Source organism: Mobula hypostoma, chromosome 6, assembly GCF_963921235.1.
Source record: "Mobula hypostoma chromosome 6, sMobHyp1.1, whole genome shotgun sequence".
NCBI lineage: Eukaryota > Metazoa > Chordata > Chondrichthyes > Myliobatiformes > Myliobatidae > Mobula > Mobula hypostoma.
Window position 1 is genome coordinate 59,410,572 of NC_086102.1, and position 27,030 is coordinate 59,437,601.

Genomic DNA, 27,030 nt, shown 5'->3' on the forward strand with positions numbered 1-27,030 from the left:
CCACATTTCTTTTGCTTCCAAGTTTCTTTGGAGTTCTGGTGTTATAATCCATGTTTCAGAAGCATATAGCAAGATTGACCAGATGTAACATTTTAGTGGCATAAGCTTTGTTGTTATAGAAATGTGTCTGTTGGTAAAAATGGGTTTCAGTTTTTGGAAGTTGTTTTCGGCAATGGCAGTTCTTCTTTTTATTTCTACTTTACTTCTAGCATCTTGTGATATGAAGCTACCAAGGTAATTAAAGCTGGTCTTTTGTTCAATCTCTTGGTTACTGATGTACAATTAGCAGTTGGGAGTATCCTGTTGTTTTGATATTACCATACATTTGTTTTTTTTACAGTTGATGGTTAGACCAAAATCTGCACTTGTTTGTACTACTTTATCTAGGAGAGTTTGTAAGTCTTCTGCAGCACTTGCTATTAGGGTGGTATCGTCTGCATATTTTATATTGTTGATGTTAACACCTCCAATTTTTATTCCATCTAGATCTTCTATTTCTCTGAGAATCATTTCACTATAGATATTAAATAATTCCAATAAGACAACGTATCCTTGTCTAACTCTTTGAATTTTAGTCCAACTGCTTATATTATCATCAATTTTTACTGCTGCCATTTGGTTCCAATATAAATTTTGAAGCGGTTGTTGGTCCCTTCCGTCAGTGTTTAGTTTAGCGAGAATTTGAAATAATTTTTCATGTTGCACTTTGCCGAAAGCTTTAGTGAAATCAATAAAACATAAAAAGACATCATTTTGATATTCAATTGCCCTTTCTGAAAGCATTCATAGTATGAAAATTGTGTTCCTAGTTCCTCTATCCTCAGTAAAGCCATATTGAAGTTTAGAAGTTTCTGGTCTTAACTTGTTTTTAATTCGACTCAGAATAATTCTCAACAAAATCTTTATTATGTGACTCATAAGACTGATTGTTCTATAGTTTTCGCAGTCAATAGTTCCAGGAATTTTTGGCAGAGTTATAAATACTGACTTCAAGAGATCGACAGGCAGTACACCAGACTCATACACGCATTAAACAGTTCAGAAAGAATACTTATGCCCAGATCTTCTAGGGCTTGTATCATTTCTACTGAAATTTCGTCAGGTCCGGTGGCTTTACCATGTTTCATGCTTTTCATTGCTTTAGTTATTTCTTCTTTGGTAATAGGTGGGCAGAATTAGGGTGTTTAATATCTGGGGGTTCTCCTCCATTATCTTCAAAAAGCTGCTCTATATACTGAATCCACCTTTCACATACTTTATCTGGATCTGTTCGTATGGATCGATCTGCTGTCCTTATACATCCTGTGGAGGAGGGTTTCTTAATTCCAGCAATTTCCTTAATTTTTTTGTACATTTCTTTGCTGTTGTTAACACGGCCTTCTACTTCATTGCATTTTTGATTCAGCCATTCTTCCTTTGCAATCTTGCACAATTGTCTGATCTGTCTGTCACGCTGTCTGTATTGCACTTCATTATTCTTCACTAACCTTCTTTGTTCCATCAGATCTAGAATTTCTTTGGTTATCCACCCCTTGTTGGTGTGTTGGATATCTTGTACTGGGATTATCTCCTCTGCTGATTGCTGTATAGCATATTTAAATCTGTCCCAAATATGTAGTTAAATTTACTGTATACATTATGTAAAATAAGTAATGGTATAACTGACTCAAATTATGCAACATTTTAACCTGGAAATATATTTTTGTTTCTTAATCATCACTGGATCATAGTCCTGGAACTCTTGCCCAATGGAAGTACTTTCACTAAATGGGCTGGAGAGATTAAGGAAGATTGGGGAAGCACGGTTGTGTAGCAGTTAACGCAATGCTATTGAAATGCCAACAATGTGGGCTCAATTTTGCCACTGACTGCAAGGAGTTTCGATGTTCTCCCCATGACCACATGCGTTTCCTCCTGGTGCTTTGGTTTCCTCCCTCATTCCAAAGATGTGTGGGTTAGAAGATTAATTGGTCATGTGGGTATAATTGGACAGCACAGGCTTGTTGGGTTGGGAGGACCTGTTACTGTGCTATGTCTCTCCAAAAAAACATAGTTCACCACCATTTTCTGAAGAATAGTTAGAGTTGAAGAGAAACAGTTGGCTTTTTCAGCAACTCCCACATTCCATTCATAAATAAACAATAAAGGAATGATGTTACTTAGGGATTATTGCATGCAGAAGCTGCTGAAAATCTGATTAAAAGAAAGAATCATTTACAATAGAGCATATAACATGACCACAATATCCTTGTGGTTATGGATCTTGACGGAAGCTCTGTGAACATAAGTTCAGACAAAGAAAAGAAATAATGAAGTAGAATTCTACCTTGTAAGTAGAATGGATTTCCTACAACATCCCCTTGAAAAATTATAGATTATAATAAATTGAATGATACATCATTAAGGTCCCTGAAAGAAAATAAACTGCCTGGTGTGGCACAACCGTGGCTCTGATCCCACTCTCAGCTGACTTTGGGGTAAATGGTGAAGAGAAATAAAAGGGCTTTGTTATGGTTTCCTGCATCTCAAGCAAATACTCTAAGCTGAGTGGAAAATTTTCTTTGCATCAATATGTCCTGTGTGCAGTTCAACATAACAATTGGACAATGCAAAGGTTTGCAACGTATTTTATCAATGCAGTGTAGGTAGATATAATTAGGTTCATATAAAAAGAATCTGTGTGCTTTTATGTGCTTGATAATGATTTATCAATTTTTGAGACAAGGTGGAATTCAGCACCAGGCAATGTACTGGAATAGATGGTGGCATATTCTATTCTAAAGTATCCATCTGTCGAAATAATGGACATAGAAATTTATTGACCAGAAACACTTGCTAAAGTGTATGTCCTGCAGAAGCCAAGGTTATTAACTAGAAACACATTCAGTGGTGGTGGGGAAGGAGACTGAATGTGAATAACATGGAGATTTCTCTTGGATATTAATTACAGTCTTATGACTAAGTATATTGTCAAAAAATGCAACTTCTTTATTTTATCTTTGTACTCTTGGTAGATGCTGGTACTTCTCTGGGGTATAAGTAAAACTTGTATAATCACAAAACACACTGGAGGCCTTGGGTATCAGAATATACAAAGTTTTCCACCCATTTGGAATAGAGTGAAGTGCGCGAGTGACAAATTTAAGGAACTTATGTGGCCTTTATGCAACACTTCACCAGCAAATCTGTTGGGGTTATCTTTTGTATCCAGTAACAAGTGTGACCTCCTCTACATTGATGAGACACGGCACAGATTGGGGCAACCACTTTGTCAAGAACCTTTGTACTGTTCACCACAAAAGGCAGAATCTTCTGTTGAACCCTCATTCAGTTTGACTTTCAATCCCATGCTGATGTGTCTGCCCATGGCCCTTCTACTATCATGATGAGGCAAAACTCAGGTTGGAGGAGCAACACCTCATATTTAGTCTGGGTAGCCTTCAACCTGATGACATGAACATCAATTTCTCAAACTTTCAGTAATTTCTTCTCACTCCCTCCTTCTCTCTTTGTCCATTCTTGGTTATAAGAGCATAAGACATAGGAGCAGAATTAAGCCATTCAGCCCATCGAGCCTGCTCTACCATTCTATCATGGCTGATTCTGGATCCCACTCAACCCCATACACCTGCCTTCTCTCCATAACCTTTGATGCCCTGACCAATCAGATCCCTATCAATTTTCATTTTAAATATACACATGGCTTGGCCTCCACAGCTGTCTGTGGCAGAGCATTCCACAGATTCACTACTCCCGGCTAAAAAAAAATTCCTCATTACCTATGTTCTAAAGAGTCACCCAGCAATTTTGAGGCTGTGCCCTTTAGTTCTGGACACCCCCACCATAAGAAACATCTTCTCCACATCCACCTTATCTAGTCCTTTCAACATTTGGTAGCTTTCAATGAGATGGGAGCCGCATTCTTCTAAATTCCAGTGAGTACAGGCCCACAGCTGCCAAATGCCCCTCATCACTTCATTCCCGGAATCATCCTCGTGAAACTTCTCTGGACTCTCTCCAACTACAACACATCCTTTCAGAGATATGGGCCCCAAAACTGTTGACAATACTCCAAGTATGGCCTGACAAGTATCTTAGAAAGCCTCAGAATTATCTCCTTGTTCTTATATTCTATTCCCCTTGAAATGAATGCCAACATTGCATTTATCTTTTTTATCACAGACTCAACCTGTAAGTTAACCTTCTGGGAATCTTGCGTGAGAATTCTTAAGTCCCTCTGCACCTCTAAAGTTTGAATTTTCTGCCCAATTAGCTAAAGTCTTCACTTTTGTTCCTTTTACCAAAATTAATTATCATACACTTCCCAACACTATATTCCATCTGCCACATTCTTCCAAGCTGCTTAGGTCCTGCTGCAACTGCATCACTTCCTCAGCACCAATTATCCCTTCACCTATCTTTGTATCATCTGCAAACTTTGCCACAAAGCCATTGATTCCATTATCTAAATCAATGACAAACAATGTGAAAATTAGCAGTCCCCATACTGACCCCAGAGGAATGCTACTAGTTACTGGCAACCAACCAGAAAACATCTCCTTTATTCCCACTCTCTGTTTCCTGCCTCTTAACCATTCCTCTATCCATACCAGTATCTTTTCTGTTATCTTCTCAGCCCTTCTCTTCCCCTCACCTGCCAATCACCTTTCTCTGGTTCCCCTCCTCTTTCCATTTCTTCAACAGTTCCCTGTACACTTGTTAGATTCCTTCTTCTTCAGCCCTTTGCCTTTTTCACCTATTGGTCCCAGCTTCTTACTTCATGCCCATCACTCACCCACCAACCCATCTTCTCCCTCACCTGTTTTCACCCATCATCTATCAGCTTGTACTCCGTCCCCTTCACTCCCCTTCTTATTCTGGCTCTGTCCCCTTCCTGTCCAGTCCTGATGAAGGCTTGACCCAAAGTATCATGTTTATTCCCCTCCATATATGCTTTCTGACTCGCTGAATTCCTTCAGAACTGTGTGTGTTTTCCTCTAAATTTACACATCTGCAACATATCTTGAGTTACTAATGTTAATATTGTTTTACAGAACGAAGGCCTGTAACCAGTATTGTGTCATAGGGATCAATCTGTGTCCTTGGTTATTTGTCATATCTACTAATGACTTTGATGATAATGAATTTGGAAGAGAATGAGATTGATTATTAAATTTTCAGATGACACCAAAAATTTGTGGTATGTGGGTAGTGAAGGAGGTTGTCTCAGGTTACAACGCAATCCAGATCAACTGGGAAAATAGAGGCTGGCAAGATTGAATTTAACTCAGGTAAATGCAAAGTAATGCACTTTGGAAAATTAAACCAGGGCAGGACAAACATAGTGAATGACAGGGCTCTGTGGAACAATGTTGAACAGAGAGTCTTTGGAGTACAAATACAATGTTACTCAAAAATGGGAGCACAATTTGACATGGTAGTAAGGAAGGTATATGGTATGCTTGCTTTTATTGGTCAAGGCATTGAGGCTAGAAGTACAATTGTCAGATTTGTACTAGATGTTGGTTAATCTGGACTGAGAGTATGGTCTGCACACATTGTATGGAAACCATGTGTTTAAGCCAGAGAGGGTGCAGAAAAGATTCATGAGAATCTCACCTGGGTGGAGGGCTTGAGTTATCAAAAGGGATTGGATGTGCTGGGTTACTTGTCCCTCGAATGAAGAAGACTGAGAGCTCACATGATAAAAGTATATAAAAATATACGAGGCTTAGAGAGGATAGATAGCCAGTGCTTCTTTCCCATGACAGGAATATCTGAAACTTGAGGCACAGCTTTCAGATGACAGAGAGGAGATTTAAAGAAGATCTGTATGATACATTTTTCACAGAGGGTTATAGATATTAGCAAGGTATCTTGCCAGAAGTTTGAATGAGCAGAGAATTGAGAGATATGGAATTAATGGAAGTGAGTGTGTGTAGATAGGCAGAATGGTCTGCATAGACATGATGGGTTAAAAGGCCTGTTTCTATGTTGCACAATTCTACGACCATATGAATAAACCAGTAACAAATTTAAGTTACTTCACCCCTGTATTTACTGCGTGTAACATGCCTTGCAAGTTGGTTTTTGGGAATAGAGATTGGCATGTATAAGATATAATGATTAATCTTTTTATGTCCAGATAGATAACTAAGCATACATTGCTCAAAGGGAATGCTTTGTTTGAATGTTGTGTAGACACCAGCTTCAGGAAATGTTGAGCTATTCTCTATTCTGGAAGGGACTATATCTGCTTCCTTACAATATGTTTTCAGCTTTGATAACTGTAGGTGCAGTCAGAGCAGTCTCGTTATCTGGATTAGATAATCAAATATTTTGTATGATTGCTGCTTCATTTTCTCTCCAAGTCTGAGATAAACTGCCATTAGTTGAGGTGAAACATAACACGTGCAGAGCAACAACTTGAATAGGTTTACTGCACTGACTGAAGTAAATTTATCTTAATATACAAAATGAGAAATTTCCCACACCAAACCATTTTAGCAGCTTATCTGTCTTCGCTTGTATGAGAAGTCTCTTAACTGCTTTGGACCATTTTACTTGCTTTCACATAGATGTTCACAGACATTTTATTTCCTTACCAAAACCTGTCTGCCTTCTTATAATTATTTTGTCCTGACACAAAATTGTAGCATGGACATCAATTTCTTTTTCTGTCCAGGTTAGGTAAAACTGTTGATCAAATTTTCTCCAACTCTTGGTAACTAAATTTCCACACCTGTTCTCTTCCCTCCCTTCTATATTTAATCTTTAAGTTTAATTGTTGGAACCCTTTTTGTTAACTCCTGATGATCTTGTATTTTGTTTCCTTCTATAATGCTATTGGGTTTGCTGACTGCAAGCAAACACCTTAAGCTTTATTAGCTATACAGTAAATAACCATAAGTACTCTCAATAAAGTGAGCTAATACTGCAACTATCCAAACTTTAAAGACTAGTTACTTCCCTGTTGATTCTCCGTGCCAGCTTAGCTGCCAACACCCACTTTTGGAGCAATGGGGCTTCTCTCCTTACCAAGGAGAAGATACTTCCAGTTAACAAAGTAGTTTAAAACACAGCTCATTTATTTTCAGTAATAAACATTTAAACCCAACTAACACTGTCAAAGCACATTTAAAACTCACAGAGCATTTCTATTGTAAATATTTCCAAATTACAAATCATTTCTAAAACACAAAGCACAAAGGATTTCCAAAACACAGGTACAATTCCCAAAACCCAAGTAGATACCAAAGATGCAGACAAGCAAAATGTCCATTACAAAAATGGAAACAGAGAATATGGATGCTAATTCACCCTATGTTTTTTTCCACAGATTCTTGATGTTTCTTGTCCCATTTCTAATATGCCCCAACTGCTTTCTACATTTATGCTGTTTCTTTGCCACTTTGGTGACTTCACATGGATATGATATTTCCTCAGGTACCTTTTTACACAAATGGTCTAAAGTCATCTTGGAGACATAGATCTCAGTAAATGCTGTAAAGCTAACTTCCTTGAATAAATACTGTATATAAAAACTTGAACATTAATAGATCAGTTATTGATATGCTAAATGATATTATCCATCTAGTCTGCAGACTTCCTTGAACAAAGCAACTTAGTCAACTTGTCTGTTTTGAAACAACCCAAACAGAGTAACCCATTGTCTTATGCTACATCTTTGAGCAGTAATAAAGTAAGTGCAGTGAGGTTCTACAAACAGAGAGTCTGTACTATAAACAGAGCTTGTTTGCAAAGATGTATTTTAACTGCAAGCTGATTTCTGCTTGCCATTTACATTTTACAAACTGAACTAACTCTCATTTATGACCAGAAATTAAACAAACTATTAGTTGGATGTTTACTTACAAGTGTTTTGATCTTAACAGGTGCCAGCTGTTGTGTTTAGAAAGTGAGATTAGAAAACAACCAAGGAATGAATATCAATCACACTTTTATGCTTTGAAAACCATGATTTTTCTCCTCAAGCAAAACACATCGAAGTTGCTGGTGAACGCAGCAGGCCAGGCAGCATCTCTAGGAAGAGGTACAGTCGACATTTCGGGCCGAGACCCTTCGTCAGGACTAACTGAAGGAAGAGCTAGTAAGAGATTTGAAAGTGGGAGGGGATCATGGGACAAGAGGCCCAGGGAGAAGGAAAGGGAGGAGGGGGGGAAAACCCAGAGGATGGGCAAGTGGTATAATCAGAGGGGCAGAGGGAGAAAAAGGAGAGAGAGAGAAAGAATGTGTGTATATAAATAAATAATGGATGGGGTACGAGGGGGAGGTGGGGCATTAGAGGAAGTTGGCTCCCCACCCCCCTATCCTTCTCCCTGGGCCTCCTGTTGCATGATCCTCTCATATCCCTTTTGCCAATCACCTGTCCAGCTCTTGGCTCCATCCCTCCCCCTCCTGTCGTCTCCTATCATTTTGGATCTCCCCCTCCCCCTCCCACTTTCAAATCTCTTACTAGCTCTTCCTTCAGTTAGTCCTGACGAAGGGTCTCGGCCCGAAACGTCGACTGTACCTCTTCCTAGAGATGCTGCCTGGCCTGCTGCATTCACCAGCAACTTTGATGTGTGTTGCTTGAATTTCCAGCATCTGCAGAATTCCTCGTGTTTACATTTTTCTTCTCAAACCCACTACTTGAAACTAACAGCGGTACAAATAATTACACTGGAAAAAGAATATTAGAAGACATTACAAACTATGACATACCTTCTATTTATTTCATTTCAATACTTACAGTTTGCCACATTTACCTTGTTGTTAGAGTCATAGAGTCATAGAAAAGCATACCACAGAAACAAGTTCTTTGGCCCACCTAGTCCATGCTGAACCATTATAACCTGCTTACTTCCATTGATCTGCACCGGGACCATAGCCCTCCATACCCCTACCATCCACCTACCTATTCGAACTCCTCTTAAACATTGAAATTCAGCTTGCATGCACCACTTACACTGGCAGCTCGTTTCATACTCCCACAGCCTTCTGAGTAATGAAGTTCCCCCTTATGTTCAACTTAAACCTTTCACCTTTTACCCTCAACCCATGACCTCTATTTGTAGTCCTACCCAAACTCCATGGAAAAGGCCTGCTTGCATATAGCCTTTCTAAACCCCTCATAGTTTTGTATAACTCTACCAAATCTCCCCTCAATCTTCTATGTTCCAAGGAATAAAATCTTAACCTATTCAATCTTTCCTTATAATTCAGGTCCTCCAGTCCTGGCAATGTCCTTGTAAATTTTCTCTGTACTCTTTCAACATTATTTACATCTTTCCTGTAGGTAGGTAATCAACACTGTACAATTTAGTCCAAATTAGGCTTCACCAATGTCTTATACAACTTCAACATAACATCCGATCTCCTGTACTTAATACTTACATTTATAAAGGCTTGTGGACCAAAAGCTTTCCTTGTGACCCTACCTACTTGTGATACCTATTTCAGTGAATTATAGACCTGTATTCCCAGATCCCTTCGTTCAACCACACTCCTCAGTGCCCTACCATTCACTGTGTAAGAACTACTCTGACTGGTCCTACTGAAATTCAACACCTCACATTTGTCTGCAGTGAATTCATCTGCCATTCTTCATTCTATTTTTCCAGCTGTTCCAGATCTTGCTGCAACTCTGTTAGTCTTCCTCACTGTCCACTACACCCGCAGTCTAGGTGTCATTCGCAATTTTGCTGATCCAGTTAACCACATTATCAACCAGATCAGATTATGTAGATGACAAACAACAATGGACCCAGCATCGATCCCTGTGGCACACCACTTGCCATAGGAATCCAGTCAGGGAGGCAGCTATCTACTACCACCCTTTGGTTTCTCCCAGAAACTCAATGTGTAATCCAATTTGCTACCTCATCTTGAATGACAAGTGACTGAAACTTCTTTCGGGGATGTTGTCAAGTGCCTTGATAAAATCCATGTAGATAACATCCACTGCCCTGTCTTCCTCAACTTTCCTAGTAACTTTCTGGAAAACCTCTATAAGTTTGGCATGACCTACCATGCACAAAGCCATGCTGATAATCCTTAGTCAGTCCATGTATATCAAAGTACTCATATATTTGGTCCATTAGAATACCTACAATAACTTTCCCACTACTGATGTCAGGCTCGCCAGCCTACAGTTTTCTGGATTATTTTGAGAGCCTTTCTTATACAGCAGAACAACATTAGGTGTTTCCCAATCCTTCAGTACCTCCCCTGTCGCTAATGAAGATTTAACTATCTCTGCTAGGGCTCCTGCAATTTCTGCACTAGCCTCCCACAGGGTCCAAGGGAACACCTTGTCAGGCCCTGGTAATTTATATACCTTAATTTCTCTCAAGACAGTAAATAACTCCTCCTCTGTAATCTGTATAGGGATCATCAAGTCAATGCAGCCTTTCTTCATTTCTATAGACTGTGTCCATCTCCTGAGAAAGTACAGATGTAAAAATTCCATTTAAGATCGCCTCTGTTTCTTTTGGCTCTGCACTTGGATCACCATTCTGATCTCTCAGAGGACCAATTTTGTCCCTTGCAATCATATTGCTCTTAACATATCTGTAGATTTCCTTAGAATTTTCCTTCACCTTGTCTGCTAGGGCAACCTCATGCCTTCTTTATTCCCTCTTGCACCTTGAGTGTCCTCTTGCATTTTTATACTCCATAAGTATGCGATTGGTTCCTATCTGCCTATACCTGCATAACACCTTTTATTTCTTAATCAAGGCCTCAATATCTCTTGAAAAACAAAGTGCCCCAAATCTGGTATCTTTACTTTTTATTCTGACAGGTACATGCAAGCTTTGTACTCTAAAATTTCATTTTGGAGGCCTCCAACTTACTAAGTACACCTTTGCCAGTAACCAGCCTGTCCCATTCCACACTCTTCAATTTAAAATCTCAATCTGTGGACCAACCTACTTATTTGCATAATTACTTTGTAACTAATGGCATTGTGGTCACTAGATGTAAAGTGTTCACCTAAATAAACTTCTATCAACAACCATGTATCATCCCCGAATAGCAGATCAAGAATCATACAGTATTTCATTGTGACTTCTACGTACTAATTATGGAAACTTTCCTGAACACATCTGACAAACTCTAACCCATCTAGTCCTTCTACAGTATGGGTGACCTAGTCAATATGTGAAACGTTAAAATCACCTACTATAATACCAATTTTTTTGGTAACAGGCTGCAATCTCTCTACAAATTTGTTCCTCTAAATCCTTCAGACTGTTGGGTGGTCTGTAATATAGCCCCATTAACACGCGCATACTTTTCTTGTTTCTCAGTTCCATCCATAATGTCTCACTAGACAAGTTCTCCAGTTTGTCCTGACTGAGCAATGCCATGACATTTTCCTTAACTAGTAACACCAGTCCTCTTCCTTTAATGCCACCCAATCTGTTGCATCTAAAACAATGGAGCCCTGGAATACTGAGCTGCCAGTTCTGGTCCTCCTGCAACCAAGTCTCACTAATAGCTACAACATCATAATTCCATATGTTACTCCATGACCTGAGTTCACCTGCCTTTCCTACAATACTGCTTGCATTGAAATATACGCAGCTCAGGACATTAATTGCACCATGCTCAACGTTTTGATTCCTGACTTTGTCACAGGTCTTAACAACATTTGTCTCCGCAGCCTCTCCACTAAAGATTCTGGCACTCTGGTTCCCATCCCCCTGCAACTCTAGTTTAAACCCTACCATGCACACTAGCAAGCCTTCCCACTAGGATATTAGTCCCCTTCCTGTTCAGGTGCAAACATTATCTTCTGTACAGGTCCCTCTTTCCCTGGAAGAGAGCCCAGTGGTCGAAAAAATCTTACACCCTCCCTCCTATACCAACTTCTTAGCCACGTGTTAAACTGTATAATCTGCCTATTTCAGGCCTCTCTATCATATGGCATATGTAACAGTGCTGAGATCACAACCCTGGAGGTCCTGCCCACCTAACTCATTGAATTCACTTTGCAGAACCTCATCCCTCTTCCTGCCTATGTCATTGGTTCTTACATGGACCATGACTCTCCCACTTAAGAATGCTGAGGATTCGGTCCGAGATGTTTCGCACCCTGGAGCCCAGGAAGCTGCATACCATCTGGGAATCTCGTTCTCGTCCACTGAACCTCCTTTCCGTTCCCTTAACTAATGGATTCCCTACTGCCGCAGTTCACCTCTGCACCCAATTCCCTTCTAAGTCACAAAACTAGTCTCAGTGCCGGAGACTTGACTACTGTGATGTCCTCCCCCGCCCCCAACAGTATCCAAGTGCCCTGTTGTTATAGGAGAGATTTAAAACGTGTAATTTTGGCACAATTTTACATAATTAAGTGGATAAATCATATACCTCTGAGAAGCTGGAGAATGCTGTGCAAATTAAGTAATTATGTCAACTGCAGCAACTTTAACATGCAAGATGGGTGGGTTAAACCATCAGCTTTCCACCCACATCTCAAGGCTCATAAGTTCAATACCAGTGAAATGTGGAGAATATAATTGTTAAGCTAATTACAAATGACCCAACAACCTATTAAGAAATTATGATAATCAGTCCTAAATTAAACGCTTCTGGAATAGGCCTGGCCTGCAGTGTAAAATGCATTAATTCAAATTTCATAACCTTTGGATGCAATAATTGCTAGCAGTAGCTTATTAATTAATTATGTGAATTTGATGTGTTTTCCTTTTGCAAGTAAAGTTACTTTGACGAAAAAAAGTGGAATTAATCTGTCTACAATGTGGACTTGGATCATTTCAAATAACCAGTTAGTGTTTTCACCCAGCTTACTCACCCATGGTTGCCTTTGCATTACAGGTGCAAATTATTTTCATCCACAAAAGCTTAGAAAGCAACTGAAACATCAACTATTTTGCTAAGAATTCTTGATTAAAACTAGCACTGGTTTTGCTTTTTTTTTAGAAAATAGATTTAAATGTTAACTGTTATGAAGTGTTGATCAATTTTTAAAATAACTAAACTCTGTAAGATTAAATATGGTCTGTAAAGTGAGAAAAGTGCACTAGTATAGCTTGGTTGGTTTCACTTTTAATCATTTGTAATTGCTAACTGTGATAAATCTGGTTACTGATTAAAATATCAGAGAGCACTCATGCTTAGCAATATAAAATACATTTTTGAAATTCTAAGTTAGCTCCTGGAGGATTATCTTTGACAACTTTAGCTTTTCAGTTGAGGCATGTGGTGTTTCACTCACACACATTTAAGGTCCCAAATGGCAGAAGATTGTTTTTTTTTTCTCTCAAAATTTTTCTTAGAAATAGATATCTATCGTAAAACTGCCAACCGTGTATTCAGGACTGAAATGATGACAAGTAGAAATATCACCCTGTGTACTATAGCCATGGGTGTCCAACACCTTTTCTGCTCCAAGGTAAGCTTGATGTAGAATTGTGAGCTGCTGGAACACACAGTTCTTCCACACTGTCATCCCTCACTTTTAATGAGTACTCAACTGGTCTGTGCAAGGTTATGACTAATTGAGCTGTGAAACAAAATTCTTTACAAATTGTGCCAATGCCTTAAAACATTAAAGATGTGGGTGTGAAAATCTGACTTTTAAAAAGTTTTGATATAGCATTAGAAACCACATCAATAAATATACAGTCTCATAAAGCTGAACTTCATCTGTCTCGATGGTGGACTGGAAAACGTAACTTCAGTGTAACCTTGAATCTGTAAAACCCAAGTGTCAACTTTTGGTGAATCTGCAATTATTCAAGTTTATATTACCAGTCATTGGTTCAGTGAACCAACAATTGCTCCCTGAAAGGTAGGTCTGTCACAACCTTCCACATGTCTGTGTGCTTGTGAGTAATTATAGCTGCATTGTAATGTCACTTGGTAGTTAATTAAAATGTGTGTGTATGAATTGCCGATCCTCCCAGTTCAACAAATCTCATTTACCAACTGAGTCTATGAAAGTAACTTAGCCCCGCATTTCTGGCAAGGGAGACAAATCCAAATTCCCATTCGTCATCGTGAAGCTTTTGGGTGGGTTAAGTTTTGCAACTGAATAATAGCTGGAAGCTGTTTTCTCTAAGCTGCTTTTGCTCCATGTATTTTTCATACCTGTGCTGTTGCCACATCTGATAGTCTGTGCTTTAATCATCTTCAGGACCAAAGTTAAAGAACAATGAGCTAGTGCTTCACAGCTTTAATAGTATTATGGATGTATCACCTACATTGCCTTTGTGTTACTCTTAAGGAAAATCGTTAATACCAATTTTTCCCACACAATCCTTATCAAGGCAGTGATCATCAAGAGTAAGTTCAGTCGATCTAAATCAGAACATCACTGGATTTCATTTCATAAATAGGATCTTCTTTCACTTGGCACAGAATCTGCACCCGAGGTGGCCTTGAGTCAGTACTTGGTTTTAGGATCCAGGGAATAGCCATGAGCTTAAGAGACAGAATGCTGGCCTTGGGGCCATCTAACACTTCATGCAAAGCTGGATTGGAGATTCAAAGATCCTGTGAAGTTCTTCTTTGCCTTGATGCTGGGTTCCACAGGCTCTGAAGTATTCCCAAAACAAAACCTTGTGTCAGCTTTTCAGCAATTAACTTCCGTTCATCATAGATCAAGTGATGTGCTTTGAAGTAACCTAAGGAAGTAGTAGGCTGAAATTGATTAATATGCCAACTTCGAGTGTTTTGTTCTACATAAGGTAAAATCAAAGAGCTGGCCTGGGATCATTACAAGCACAGGTTTAGGCCAGCAACAAGCTTGCATGGTGAAATCTTAATGTCTCAGGCCTCATTTCCTAATTTAGTATCTGATTCTTAGAAGCCACTGCCAAGTCAGAGGGAAGAAATGAAATTTCAAGCATCAATTAGTCACCACTGGGACCCATTATCCATGAGATATATCTCTGGATAGAGAATCTTACTCTGGTGTACAAAGGGATTAAAAAATAATAAACATATTATTTCAACAATCGTGCAGAGAATAGCAAAGTAAGAAACAAATTCCTCCAACAAGTTACCAGCTTTTCTCTAACAGAGATTAACATGAATGACGAAGATCTGGTGGACATCATAAAGAGCATGTTTAGTAACTCAAGCCTGGCGTTCTTGCTATTATCAGTGTTAAAAATATTGTCAACCAGAGCATGTTGAGCATTATGGCCTATCATCTCTGCATCCCATTTTCCTTGAGTCAAACAGCAATCAAATATCCTTTTGATCATGTTAAGTTTGCATACATTGGAAACAGATGGCAGTCTCACTGAAATGCTGAAGAAATGACTTCACATGCTCACAGTTTAAAGTGCAAGGTTACAGCAGACACATAAGTATCCAGCAGTCTTGGTTGATGAGAGATTTAAAGTGGAGGGCTTCCTGTACTCATAGATATTAAAGACTTACTAGTCAGTTTTAAAGCAGGTCAGGAATCAGAAGTGCTTAATTTGTGAGGTAATATCGGAAATCCCACAAAAATAATTCTACTTTAAGCAGCTGAACATCGGTCTCCGTTCAGTGTGAAGTATATCAGCCAGCAAAGATGATTAAGTGAGTGCTGTCTCAGCTGCAACCAAGCTGAGGATCAAGTAGCAAATCAATCTACAAAAGCTCTGGATTTGGTTATATACTTGAAAATAGTAAGGAACGTTTATTTTCATGATTTTGGATGAGGGATCATTGATAGTGAGGATGCTGGAGTACCAATGAGCTTTATTTCTGGAATGAACTTTACATCTGTCTCAGTGGGCAGCAGGAGTACTCCTACAGCAATACTCCTGTCTGGGTGAGTGCAGTTTCAATGACACTCAAGAAGCTTGAGGACACAGCAGCATGCTCGATTGGTACCCCATCCACAACTCCATTCACTCTGCCAGCACACAGTAACAGCAGTTTGTAACCCCTTCAGGATGCATTGCAGAAACTCGTTACAACACCTTAGACAGTGAACACAAAATAATCTGCAGATGCTGGGGTCAAAGCAACACTTACAACACACTGGAGGAACTCAGCAGGTCGGGCAGCATCCGTGGAAAAGATTGGTCGACGTTTCGGGCTGGAACCCTTCGTCAGGACTGTAGGGGGAAGGGGCAGAGGCCCTATAAAGAAGGTGGGGAGAGGGTGGGAAGGAGAAGGCTGGTAGGTTCCAGGTAGTTGTGGTACGCCACAACAGACAGGGAGCACCTCCGCTCAGTCCACCACAACAGACAGGATCTCCTAGTAGCCACCCACTTCAACTCTGCTTCCCATTCCCATTCAGATATGTCCATACATGGTCTCCTCTACTGCCATGATGAGGGTAAACTCAGGTTGGAGGAGCAACACCTCATATACCGTCTAGGTAGTCTCCAGCCCCTTGGTATGAACATAGAATTCTCCAACTTCTGGTAATTCTCTCCCTCTCCCTTCCTCTATCCCTAAGTCACTCTGCCCCCTCCCCCAGCTGCCTACCACCTCCCTCATGGATCCGCCTCCTTCTACTACCCATTGTTTCCCCTATTATTTCTTCACCTTTCCTGCCTATCACCTCCCTGCCTCCCCTCCCCCACCCCTTTATCTTTCCCCTTACTGGTTTTTCACCTGGAACCTACCAGCCTTCTCCTTCCCACCCTCCCCCCACCTTCTTTATAGGGCCTCTGCCCCTTCCCGCTACAGTCCTGACGAAGGGTTCCAGCCTGAAACGTCGACTCATCGTTTCCACGGATGCTGCCCGACCTGCTGAGTTCCTCCAGCATGTTGTGAATGTTGCTTTGAACACCTGAGACAGTATTTGCCAAACCCACCACCTCTGCTGGTTAGAAGGACAAGGGAAGCAAAAACATGAGACAGACACCACTTGGAAGTTGCCACCCAAGAGCTGAAAATATTTCCTCACTGTTGTCTGGATCAAAATCCCTAATAACATGCCAGGTATACCACATCCAAGTATTGTTCAAGAAGGCAGCTCACTGTCACCTTCTCAGGGGCAGCTAGGGATGGGTAACTAAATGCTGACTGACCCTGTAGAACAGGAACAAAGTTCAGTGTTTTTTACATAAGTAGTGAATGTGAAAAATTTAAACTTCAGCGCAGCAGCAGTTATTTGTACCAACAGATATTATAAATTATCCATCTTTTCAGAAGACAGCCTGCTGGTGATAGCCGTAGATCGTAGTCATAGTCATACTTTATTGATCCCAGGGGAAATTGGTTTTCGTTACAATCGCACCATAAATAATAAATAGTAATAAAACCATAAATAGTTAAATAGTAATATGTAAATTATGCCAGGAAATAAGTCCAGGACCAGCCTATTGGCTCAGGGTGTCTGACCCTCCAAGGAAGGAGTTGTAAAGTTTGATGGCCACAGACAGGAATGACTTCCTATGACGCTCTGTGCTGCATCTTGGTGGAATGAGTCTCTGGCTGAATGTACTCCTGTGCCCACCCAGTACATTATGTAGTGGATGGGAGACATTGACCAAGATGGCATGCAACTTAGACAGCATCCTCTTTTCAGACACCACCGTGAGAGAGTCCATTTCCATCCCCACAACATCACTGGCCTTACGAATGAGTTTGTTGATTCTGTTGGTGTCTGCTATCCTCAGCCTGCTGCCCCAGCACACAACAGCAAACGTGATCGCACTGGCCACCACAGACTCGTAGAACATCCTCAGCATCGTCCGGCAGATGTTAAAGGACCTCAGTCTCCTCAGGAAATAGAGACGGCTCTGACCCTTCTTGTAGACAGCCTCAGTGTTCTTTGACCAGTCCAGATTATTGTCAATTCGTATCCCCAGGTATTTGTAATCCTCCACCATGTCCACACTGACCCCCTGGATAGAAACAGGGGTCACCAGTACCTTAGCTCTCCTCAGGTCTACCACCAGCTCCTCAGTCTTTTTCACATTAAGCTGCAGATAATTCTGCTCACACCATGTGACAAAGTTTCCTACCGTAGCCCTGTACTCAACTTCATCTCCCTTGCTGATGCATCCAACTATGGCAGAGTCATCAGAAAACTTCTGAAGATGACAAGACTCTGTGCAGTAGTTGAAGTCCGAGGTGTAAATGGTGAAGAGAAAGGGAGACAAGACAGTCCCCTGTGGAGCCCCAGTGCTGCTGATCACTCTGTTGGACACACAGTGTTGCAAGCACACGTACTGTGGTCTGCCAGTCAGGTAATCAAGAATCCATGGCACCAGGAAAGCATCCACCTGCATCGCTGTCAGCTTCTCCCCCAGCAGAGCAGGGCGGATGCTGTTGAACGCACTGGAGAAGTCAAAAAACGTGACTCTCACATTGCTCGCTGGCTTGTCCAGGTGGGCGTAGACACGGTTCAGCAGGTAGACGATGGCATCCTCAACTCCTAGTCAGGGCTGTAAAGCAAACTGGAGGGGATCTAAATATGGCCTGACCATAGGCCGGAGCAGCTCCAGAACAAGTCTCTCCAGGGTCTTCATGATGTGGGAGGTCATGCAGTACATAGAGAGTAAATTGTGATTCTTTTTATTTGGTGGAGAAAATTTTGTCTTTGGTTGTAACAACCACACATTACATTTCATTGTCTTCATTGGAACTTAATATGTAATATTGAGATTAAGCAGTATTCAGTGCAATTTTATTGATTCAGTACTAACCCCAGCTTCTTTCTGCCTCTTTTTTATTTCAGGTTTACATTTTTTTTCCCAATTGCCTGGAGACAAATAGAAGTTCAACATTGTTCCTAAGGGAAGATACTTTAAAAGGAAGATAAAAACAGCTGCAAACACAAAATGCTGAAAGAACTCAAGAAGTATAACTTCCAACAATTTCTCCCCCTCACTCCTCTCTTTCTTCTATTTTCCAGTTTGGTTATCCTTGAACCACTTCTCTTCGAATGGACCCATCACTTCTTTCTGATTCCCTCCTCCTTCCCTTTCTTCCACAGTCTACTATCTACTCCTATTATGTTCCTTCTTCTTCAGGGCTTTACTTTTTGCAGCTACTGGTCCCTGCTTCTTGCTTTAGCCTATCCACCTTCTCCCTCACCTTGTCTCATCAATTACCTGCTGGCTTGTACTTCCTCCCCTCTGCCCACCTTCATATTCTGGCTTCTGCCGCCTTCATTTCCAGTCCTAATGAATGGTCTTGGCACATCGGCTGTTTATTCCCCTCCACAGAAGCTTGCTGACTTGCTGAGATCCTCCAGCATTGTATGTGTGTGTTACTCAAGATTTCAAACATCTACAGAATAGCTTGTGTTCATGATTTGCTGCAAACAGCTGGCAGTCTAGTCATTTCTCCTGAAATTGAATCTATGCTGACAGCTATCTGAGTTGAAAAATTATGGAACATCACTCCTCTGAGAAAAAAATAAGTGGCCTAGAAATAGACCAAAATAAATTTCTCAGAAATTGGACTTCTTTCCTGAGCTAATGTAACATGGTATCAGTCTGTTCCTGTACCTGACTGGTTTGAAGTTTCAGATTTATTGCTACGTTGCATAAATCTGTCCAATGTATAATTAACTCATTTATCCCAAGTACCTTATATGTTATACAATGCCCTGGATTTAACTTGGAAAGAGAGTAACAGTTCCACAATATATAATTTTATTATAACATATCAAATAACACATCTTAATTCATTGGCAGAAATAGTTCCAAAATCGTGAGTTTGTTGAGCAGTTCATCTAAGATTTTCATCATTGTTCAATGTAACCATTGAATATCATTTTCCTTATTGTTAAAGTGCACTTATGTATTGACATTGGTAATGCTAAAATAGCTGCCTGTGCCTTTAAGAGAAAACGGTGATGTCATTTTGCATGGGTGGAGTAGAATGAAGAGTTGCCATGTTCTAGAAAGGATGACATTCAAATGCTTTTCTCAGGTTTGGTGAGGAAAGGTGAATAATATTTGATAATATCAATGTAAATTCATTTACACTTGTTTGTAAACATAGAATATCAGCAACTTGATATGTTTGACATGTGGAGGCTTTAGATTTTTGCGAGTAAATTGATCAGCGCTGTATAGCCTGATTGCAAAGTTCCTTAATTGGCCTACTAGGTTAGTCTTTTTAGTAATTCAACTACAAGGCAATCTATAGTAAAAGCTGCTTTGTCTTTCTTTATTGTTTCATGAATGTAACAGAGTAATGTGAATGTGTTAATCTCTGTTCACGTAGCATTCGCGAGGAGAACTCATTTCAAGGTCTAGCCTATATGTGTTTGGAAGTTAAGCACGTGTGTGCCAAATATGAATACATCTCTTAGTTGAGGTGAGATGTATTTATTCATAATTTTGATGTTGTGTATAAGGTACAGGATTGGTGGGGTTGTATTGTTAGTTTTAGAATTGCCACTACCATCTTGGTTTTGTATATTTTGTTTTAGTTATTTTCATGTTGCACACATAACAAGGGTGGGGTCTGAAGTTAAACTGAGATTGTAATAAAAAATTATTTTGTTGTTTTTATTTTGATACCCTCTTTCTGTAATAAAACATCTAAAACAGATAAAGGAATTTAAGACCCAAAAAAGTATTTGTTGTCCTGCGTGTGTATTTTCCCCAGGCTACATCCATAATATGGGGCATCAGCATATATCTCCAGTTTGTGATCTCTGGATAAGTCAGCAACCATTCAAATATGGCTTCCTTGATGTAATTCATGTCTGAATGTTCCTTCATTTTCATCTTCTCAATTCAAACTATTGCAGAAATTAAAATGAGGATCAACCGCTGATCCACACTCCAGGGACAATCAACTTTGACTGAGGATCCAAACATGCCTGAATTCAGGCCTTATTGTACCCACTGAATCACCAGTTCCCTGACATCGCTGATCTGAAGCCCACCTCCATCTCTGAAGCCCATCCTTCGTGGTCCCCATCTTGCTTTTGGTCAGGAGATGTTTGACTGCATCAGAGTTTCTATTCTATACAGCCCTTCCTAAAGGCGAACCATGTTCCAACACATAGGTCTCTTTGCCCCTATACTATCAACTACCTGAGCAGCCATATAGTTTATATCATCTCATAAAATCTGGGCAGTATAGAGATTGAAATAAAGTACCTTCAAAATATTCCTTCACTATATTGCAGCTGGGTATTGACTTGTTGGCTCAGGGTGAGATCCTCGAACACTTATTGTATAATTAATGTTGAAAAGACATTTAAAGATTTATTTAATGACATGCTTCAGTCAATCTAACCAAGGTATCATTAAAACACAAACTTGAGAAAATCTGCAGATGCTGGAAATTCAAGCAACACACATCAAAGTTGATGGTGAACGCAGCAGGTCAGGCAGCATCTCTAGGAAGAGGTACAGTCGACGTTTCGGGCCGAGACCCTTCGTCAGGACTAACTGAAAGAAGGGCTAGTAAGAGATTTGAAAGTGGGAGGGGGAGAAGGAGATCCAAAATGATAGGAGAAGACAGGAGGGAGAGAGATGGAGGAGAGAGATGGAGCCAAGAGCTGGACAGATGATTGGCAAAAGGGATGTGAGAGGATCATGGGACAAGAGGCCTAGGGAGGAAGAAAAGGAGGAGGGGGGAAAAAACCCAGAGGATGGGCAAGGAGTATAGTGAGAGGGAGAAAAAGGAGAGAGAGAAAAAGAATGTGTGTATATAAATAAATAACGGATGGGGTTCGAGGGGGAGGTGGGACATTAGCGGAAGTTTGAGAAGTCAATGTTCATGCCATCAGGTTGGAGCCTACCCAGATGGAATATAAGGTGTTGTTCCTCCAACCTGAGTGTGGCTTCATCTTTACAGTAGCGGAGGCCGTGGATAGACATATCAGAATGGGGGGTGGGACGTGGAATTAAAATGTGTGGCCACTGGGAGATCCTGCTTTCTCTGGTGGACAGAGCGTAGGTGTTCAGCGAAACGATCTCCCAGTCTGCGTCGAGTCTCGCCAATATATAGAAGGCCACATCGGGAGCACCGGATGCAGTATATCACCCCAGCCGCCTCACAGGTGAAGTGTCGCCTCACCTGGAAGGACTGTCTGGGGCCCTGAATGGTGGTAAGGGAGGAAGTGTAAGGGCATGTGTAGCACTTGTTCTGCTTACAAGGATAAGTGCCAGGAGGGATATTGGTGGCGAGAGATGGGGGTGATGAATGGACAATGGAGTCGCAGAGGGAGCAATCCCTGTGGAAAGCGGGTGGGGGGGGGAGGGAAAGTGCTTAGTGGTGGGATCCCGTTGGAGGTGGCGGAAGTTACGGAGAATTATATGTTGGACCCGGAGGCTGGTAGGATGGTAGGTGAGGACAAGGGGAACCCTATTCCTAGTGGGGTGGTGGGAGGATGGAGTGAGAGCAGATGTGTGTGAAATGGGGGAGATGCATTTGAGAGCAGAGTTGATGGTGGAGGAAGGAAAGTCCCTTTCTTTAAAACAGGAGGACATCTCCTTCGTCCTGGAATGAAAAGCCTCATCCTGAGAGCAGATGCGGCGGAGACGGAGAAATTGTGAGAAGGGGTTGGCATTTTTGCAAGAGACAGGGTGAGAAGAAGAATAGTCCAGATAGCTGTGAGAGTCAGTAGGCTTATAGTAGACATCAGTAGATAAGCTGTCTCCAGAGATAGAGACAGAAAGATCTAGAAACGGGAGGGAGGTGTTGGAAATGGACCAGGTAAACTGGAGGGTCGGAAATGGACCAGTAAACTGGAGGGTCAGAAATGGACCAGCAATTCCTCCGCCTCCGCGCATCTGCTCTCAGGATGAGGTTTTTCATTCCAGGACGAGGAAGATGTCCTCCTTTTTTAAAGAAAGGGGCACTACAGACGTTCGTGCGGACCTGCGGCTGCCAAGAACTGACAGCAGAACAGCATGCAGAGCTCCTAGTGAGAGACGCTTTCGTCACGGGGACCAGGTCAGTGTATGTACACCAGTGGCTGCTGGAAAAAGCTGATCTTACCTTAAGTTCGGCAATTGAGCTGGCTGACACGCTGGAGGCTGCTCAGCACAACTCTGAGGCTCTCCAGGCACGCGATCCCCCGATGGCCTCGTGGGCGCCGCAGACCCCGCAACCCACCGGCGAATTGACCTCAGCTGCTGCCAGTCGCGAGTCCGCGAAGTGCTACTTCTGCGGACTCGAGAAGCACCCCCGTAAACGCTGTCCGGCCTGAGAAGCTACCTGGTCCAGCTGCGAAAAGAAGGGCCACTTCGACAAGGCCTGTAAGTCCAAACCGTGAGCGGGATCGAGCGGCGCCGTGTGCGAGGCATGGGGATCGCGATCTTGCCTGCACACCGCCATCATTTGCGAGACATGGGGGTCACCATCTTGCCTGCACACCGCCATCATGTGCGAGACATGGGGGTCGCCATCTTGCCTGCCGCCATCTTGCCTGCACGCCGCCACCACATGTGAGACATGGGGGCAGCCATCTTGGTCGGCACCACCTCCCACCGCCTATGACCAACAGATGCTCACGAGGCACCCCACCGCGCTGGACCAAAACAGCGACTCAACCCTGGCCTCCGTGACCCTCGGCCAAAGCGCTCCCCACCAGCTCGCAAGGTCAATAATGGACATCCTGGTGGAGGGGCGCAGGACAAGCTGCCTGTTTGACACGGGCAGCACAGAGAGTATTATCCACCTGGACACAGTGCAGCATTGCGGACTCGTGATACGGCCGGTAAGTCAGAGGGTCGCCATGGCTTCCGGGTCGCATACAACAGACATCCCGGGGGGTTGTGTAGCGATGCTAGTGGTGCAGGGCACAGAATATCGAGACTTTACGTTACTGGTCATGCCTCAGCTGTGTGCCCCTGTGCTATTGGGGCTCGACTTCCAGAGCCACCTGAAAAGCGTGACAATGGAGTATGATGGGCCCCTCCCACCAATCACTGTCGTAAATCCTCAGTTTTGTAGGAATACGTCACATACCCCGCTACTGACCACACACACACACCGACCCATACATCCTACCCAACACCATGCCAACTACAGCACTACCGACACCACTCCACCCTCAAGATCCCTCCCCCACTGCTGTTCGCCAACCTGACCCCCGACTGTAAACCAGTGGCAACTAAAAGCAGGAGGTACAGCGCGGGGGACAGAGCTTTCATTAAGTCGGAGGTGCAGCGGCTGCTCAGGGAGGGGGTCACTGAGGCAAGAACAAGTCCTTGGAGGGCGCAAGTGGTCGTTGTTCGGAATAGGGAGAAAAATACGATGGTCGTGGACTATAGCCAGACCATCAATAGGTTCACGCAGCTTGACGCATACCCTTTACCCCGCATCGCAGATATGGTCAATCTGATAGCACAGAACAAGGTGTACTCGACCATAGACCTAAAATCCGCTTACCATCAGCTCCCCATCCGCCCGGAGGACTGCCCTTACACCGCCTTCGATGTGGATGGCAGTCTTTATTACTTCCTGCGCGTCCCCTTCGGTGTCACGAATGGTGTATCTGTCTTCCAGAGGGCAATGGACCGGATGGTGGACCAGTGCCAACTGAAGGCCACGTTCCCATATCTGGATAACATCACGATCTGCGGTCATGACCGGCCGGATCACGACAACAACCTCCAAAAACTTCTCCAAGCGGCCAAAGCTTTCAATCTCACCTATAACAAGGACAAGTGTGTGTGTTCGGAACCACCCGACTTGCTATCCTTGGGTCTGTTGTGGAGAATGGAGTCATTGGCCCTGACCCCGACCGTATGTGCCCCCTGTTGGAACTCCCTCTTCCCAACACCCTCAGAGCCCTCAAAGGTGCCTGGGCTTCTTTTCATATTACGCCCAATGGGTCTCTAACTATGCAGACAAGGCCCGCCCCGATCAAGTCCACCACATTCCCCCTCTCAGCCGAGGCCCGCGTGGACTTCAGCCGCATAAAAGGGGACATTGCCAAAGCAGTAATGCATGCGGTGGATGAGTCCATCCCCTTCCAAGTAGAGAGTGACGCCTCCGACTTCGCACTGGCCACTACCCTCAACGAGGCGGGAAGACCGGTGGCGTTCTTCTCCCGTACCCTTCAAGGCCCTGAAATTCAGCAGTCCACGGTGGAGAAAAAGGCCCAGGCCATAGTGGAAGCTATTTGGCACTGGAGGCACTATCTTGCCGGTAAAAAATTCACCCTGCTGACTGACAGTGCTCAGTCACATTCATGTTTAGTAACCAACAGCAGGACAAAATCAAAAATGATAAAATTCTGAGGTGGAGAATCGAACTCAATGGAAGCTCAATGAGCCCTCCGATGCCCTATCCTGGGGAACGTGCGCCAGCGCACAGATCGACCAGCTATATGCCCTACATGTAGATCTTTGCCACCCAGGGGTCATCCAGCTTTTCCACTTCGTGAAAGCCCAGAACCTGCCTTATTCCCTTGAGGAGATCAGGACATGACCAGGGACTGCCAAGTCTGCGCAGAGTGCAAACCGCACTTCTACTGACCCAAAAAGGCACAACTAATCAAGGCCACCCGCCCCTTTGAGCGACTGAGTGTTGACTTTAAGGGCCCCCTTCCCTCCACCGACTGCAATGTGTACTTTCTTAACATTATCAACGAGTACTCGCGATTCCCCTTTGCCATCCCCTGCCCCGATACCACTACCACATCAGTTATAAAAGCCCTGCACAAGCTCTTCACTCTGTTCGGATACCCATGCTATATCCACAGTGTCAGAGGGTCCTCGTTTATGAACGATGAGCTGCGCCAATACCTGCTGGCTAGGGGTATTGCAACTAGTAGGACCACGAGCTATAATCCCCGGGGGATTGGCAAGTGGAGAAGGAGAATGCCACGGTGTGGAAGGCCACACTTTTAGCCCTCAGGTCAAAGGGATTCCCGCTGGCAGGAGGTCCTTCCCAAGGCACTCCACTCCATCCGCTCCCTGTTATGCACAGCCACCAATGCCACCCCTCATGAGCGGCTCTTTTCTTTTCCCAGAAAGTCGACCACTGGGACCACCCTACCAACTTGGCTGACATCCCCGGGGCCAGTGCTGCTCCGGAAACATGTGAGGAGCAATAAATACTCCCCGATGGTCGAGAGGGTTCACTTACTTCATGCGAACCCCCTGTATGCCCATGTGGTTTTACCTGATGGGTGGGAGGACACGGTCTCCATCCGCGACCTGGCGCCCGCAGGAGCACGAGGTCCCTACCCTGAACACTCCATTGTGACTATTAACCCCACATCCACCGATATATATACCCACCAGACACCGCGTACTCCAAGCCCTACACAGACACCACACGACACTCCCATACCGGGCGTGATGCACAAGCACGAGGGATTACCGACACCTAACGTGCTGGCACCTCAAGTCAGGCCGGAGCCAGCACAACCGCCATCGCCGATGCAATCACCACCGGTGCTACGTAGATCACAGCGACGGACTCGACCGCCCGATAGACTTGACCTGTAAGTATGCTTGTTTTAAATATTGTCAGTCACTTCACCCTGCAGGACTCTTTTTAAAAAAACGGAGGGGTGAATGTGGTAAACCATATATATATGTTGTAACTGGGTTACCTGTCTGGACAGGCCTGGACACGCCCCTCTGCTGACTGCCCCTGTGACTCCTCCCACAGACCCCTGAATAAAGGCGGTTGGGCCATAGCTCCTCCTCTCAGTCCAGGGGCAGACACTCAGCATGCTGGAGGTCACATTTTACTGCAAATAAAAGCCTTTCAGTATTTACTCTACTTCCAGTCTTTTGGAGTTATTGATGGTGCATCACCCATCCTCTGGGTTTTTTTCCCCCTCCCCCTTTTCTTTCTCCCTAGGCCTCCTGTCCCATGATCCTCTCATATCCCTTTTGCCAATAATCTGTCCAGCTCTTGGCTCCATTCCTCCCCCTCCTGTCTTCTCCTATCATTTTGGATCCCCCCCTCCCTCTCCCACTTTCAAATCTCTTACTAGCTCTTCTTTCAGTTAGTCCTGATGAAGGGTCTCGGCCCAAAACGTCGACTGTACTTCTTTGTAGAGATGCTGCCTGGCCTGCTGCATTCACCAGCAACTTTGATGTGTGTTGCTATCATTAAAACAAATTGTTTTCACCTCTGCAATATTGCCTGACCACAGTCCTATTT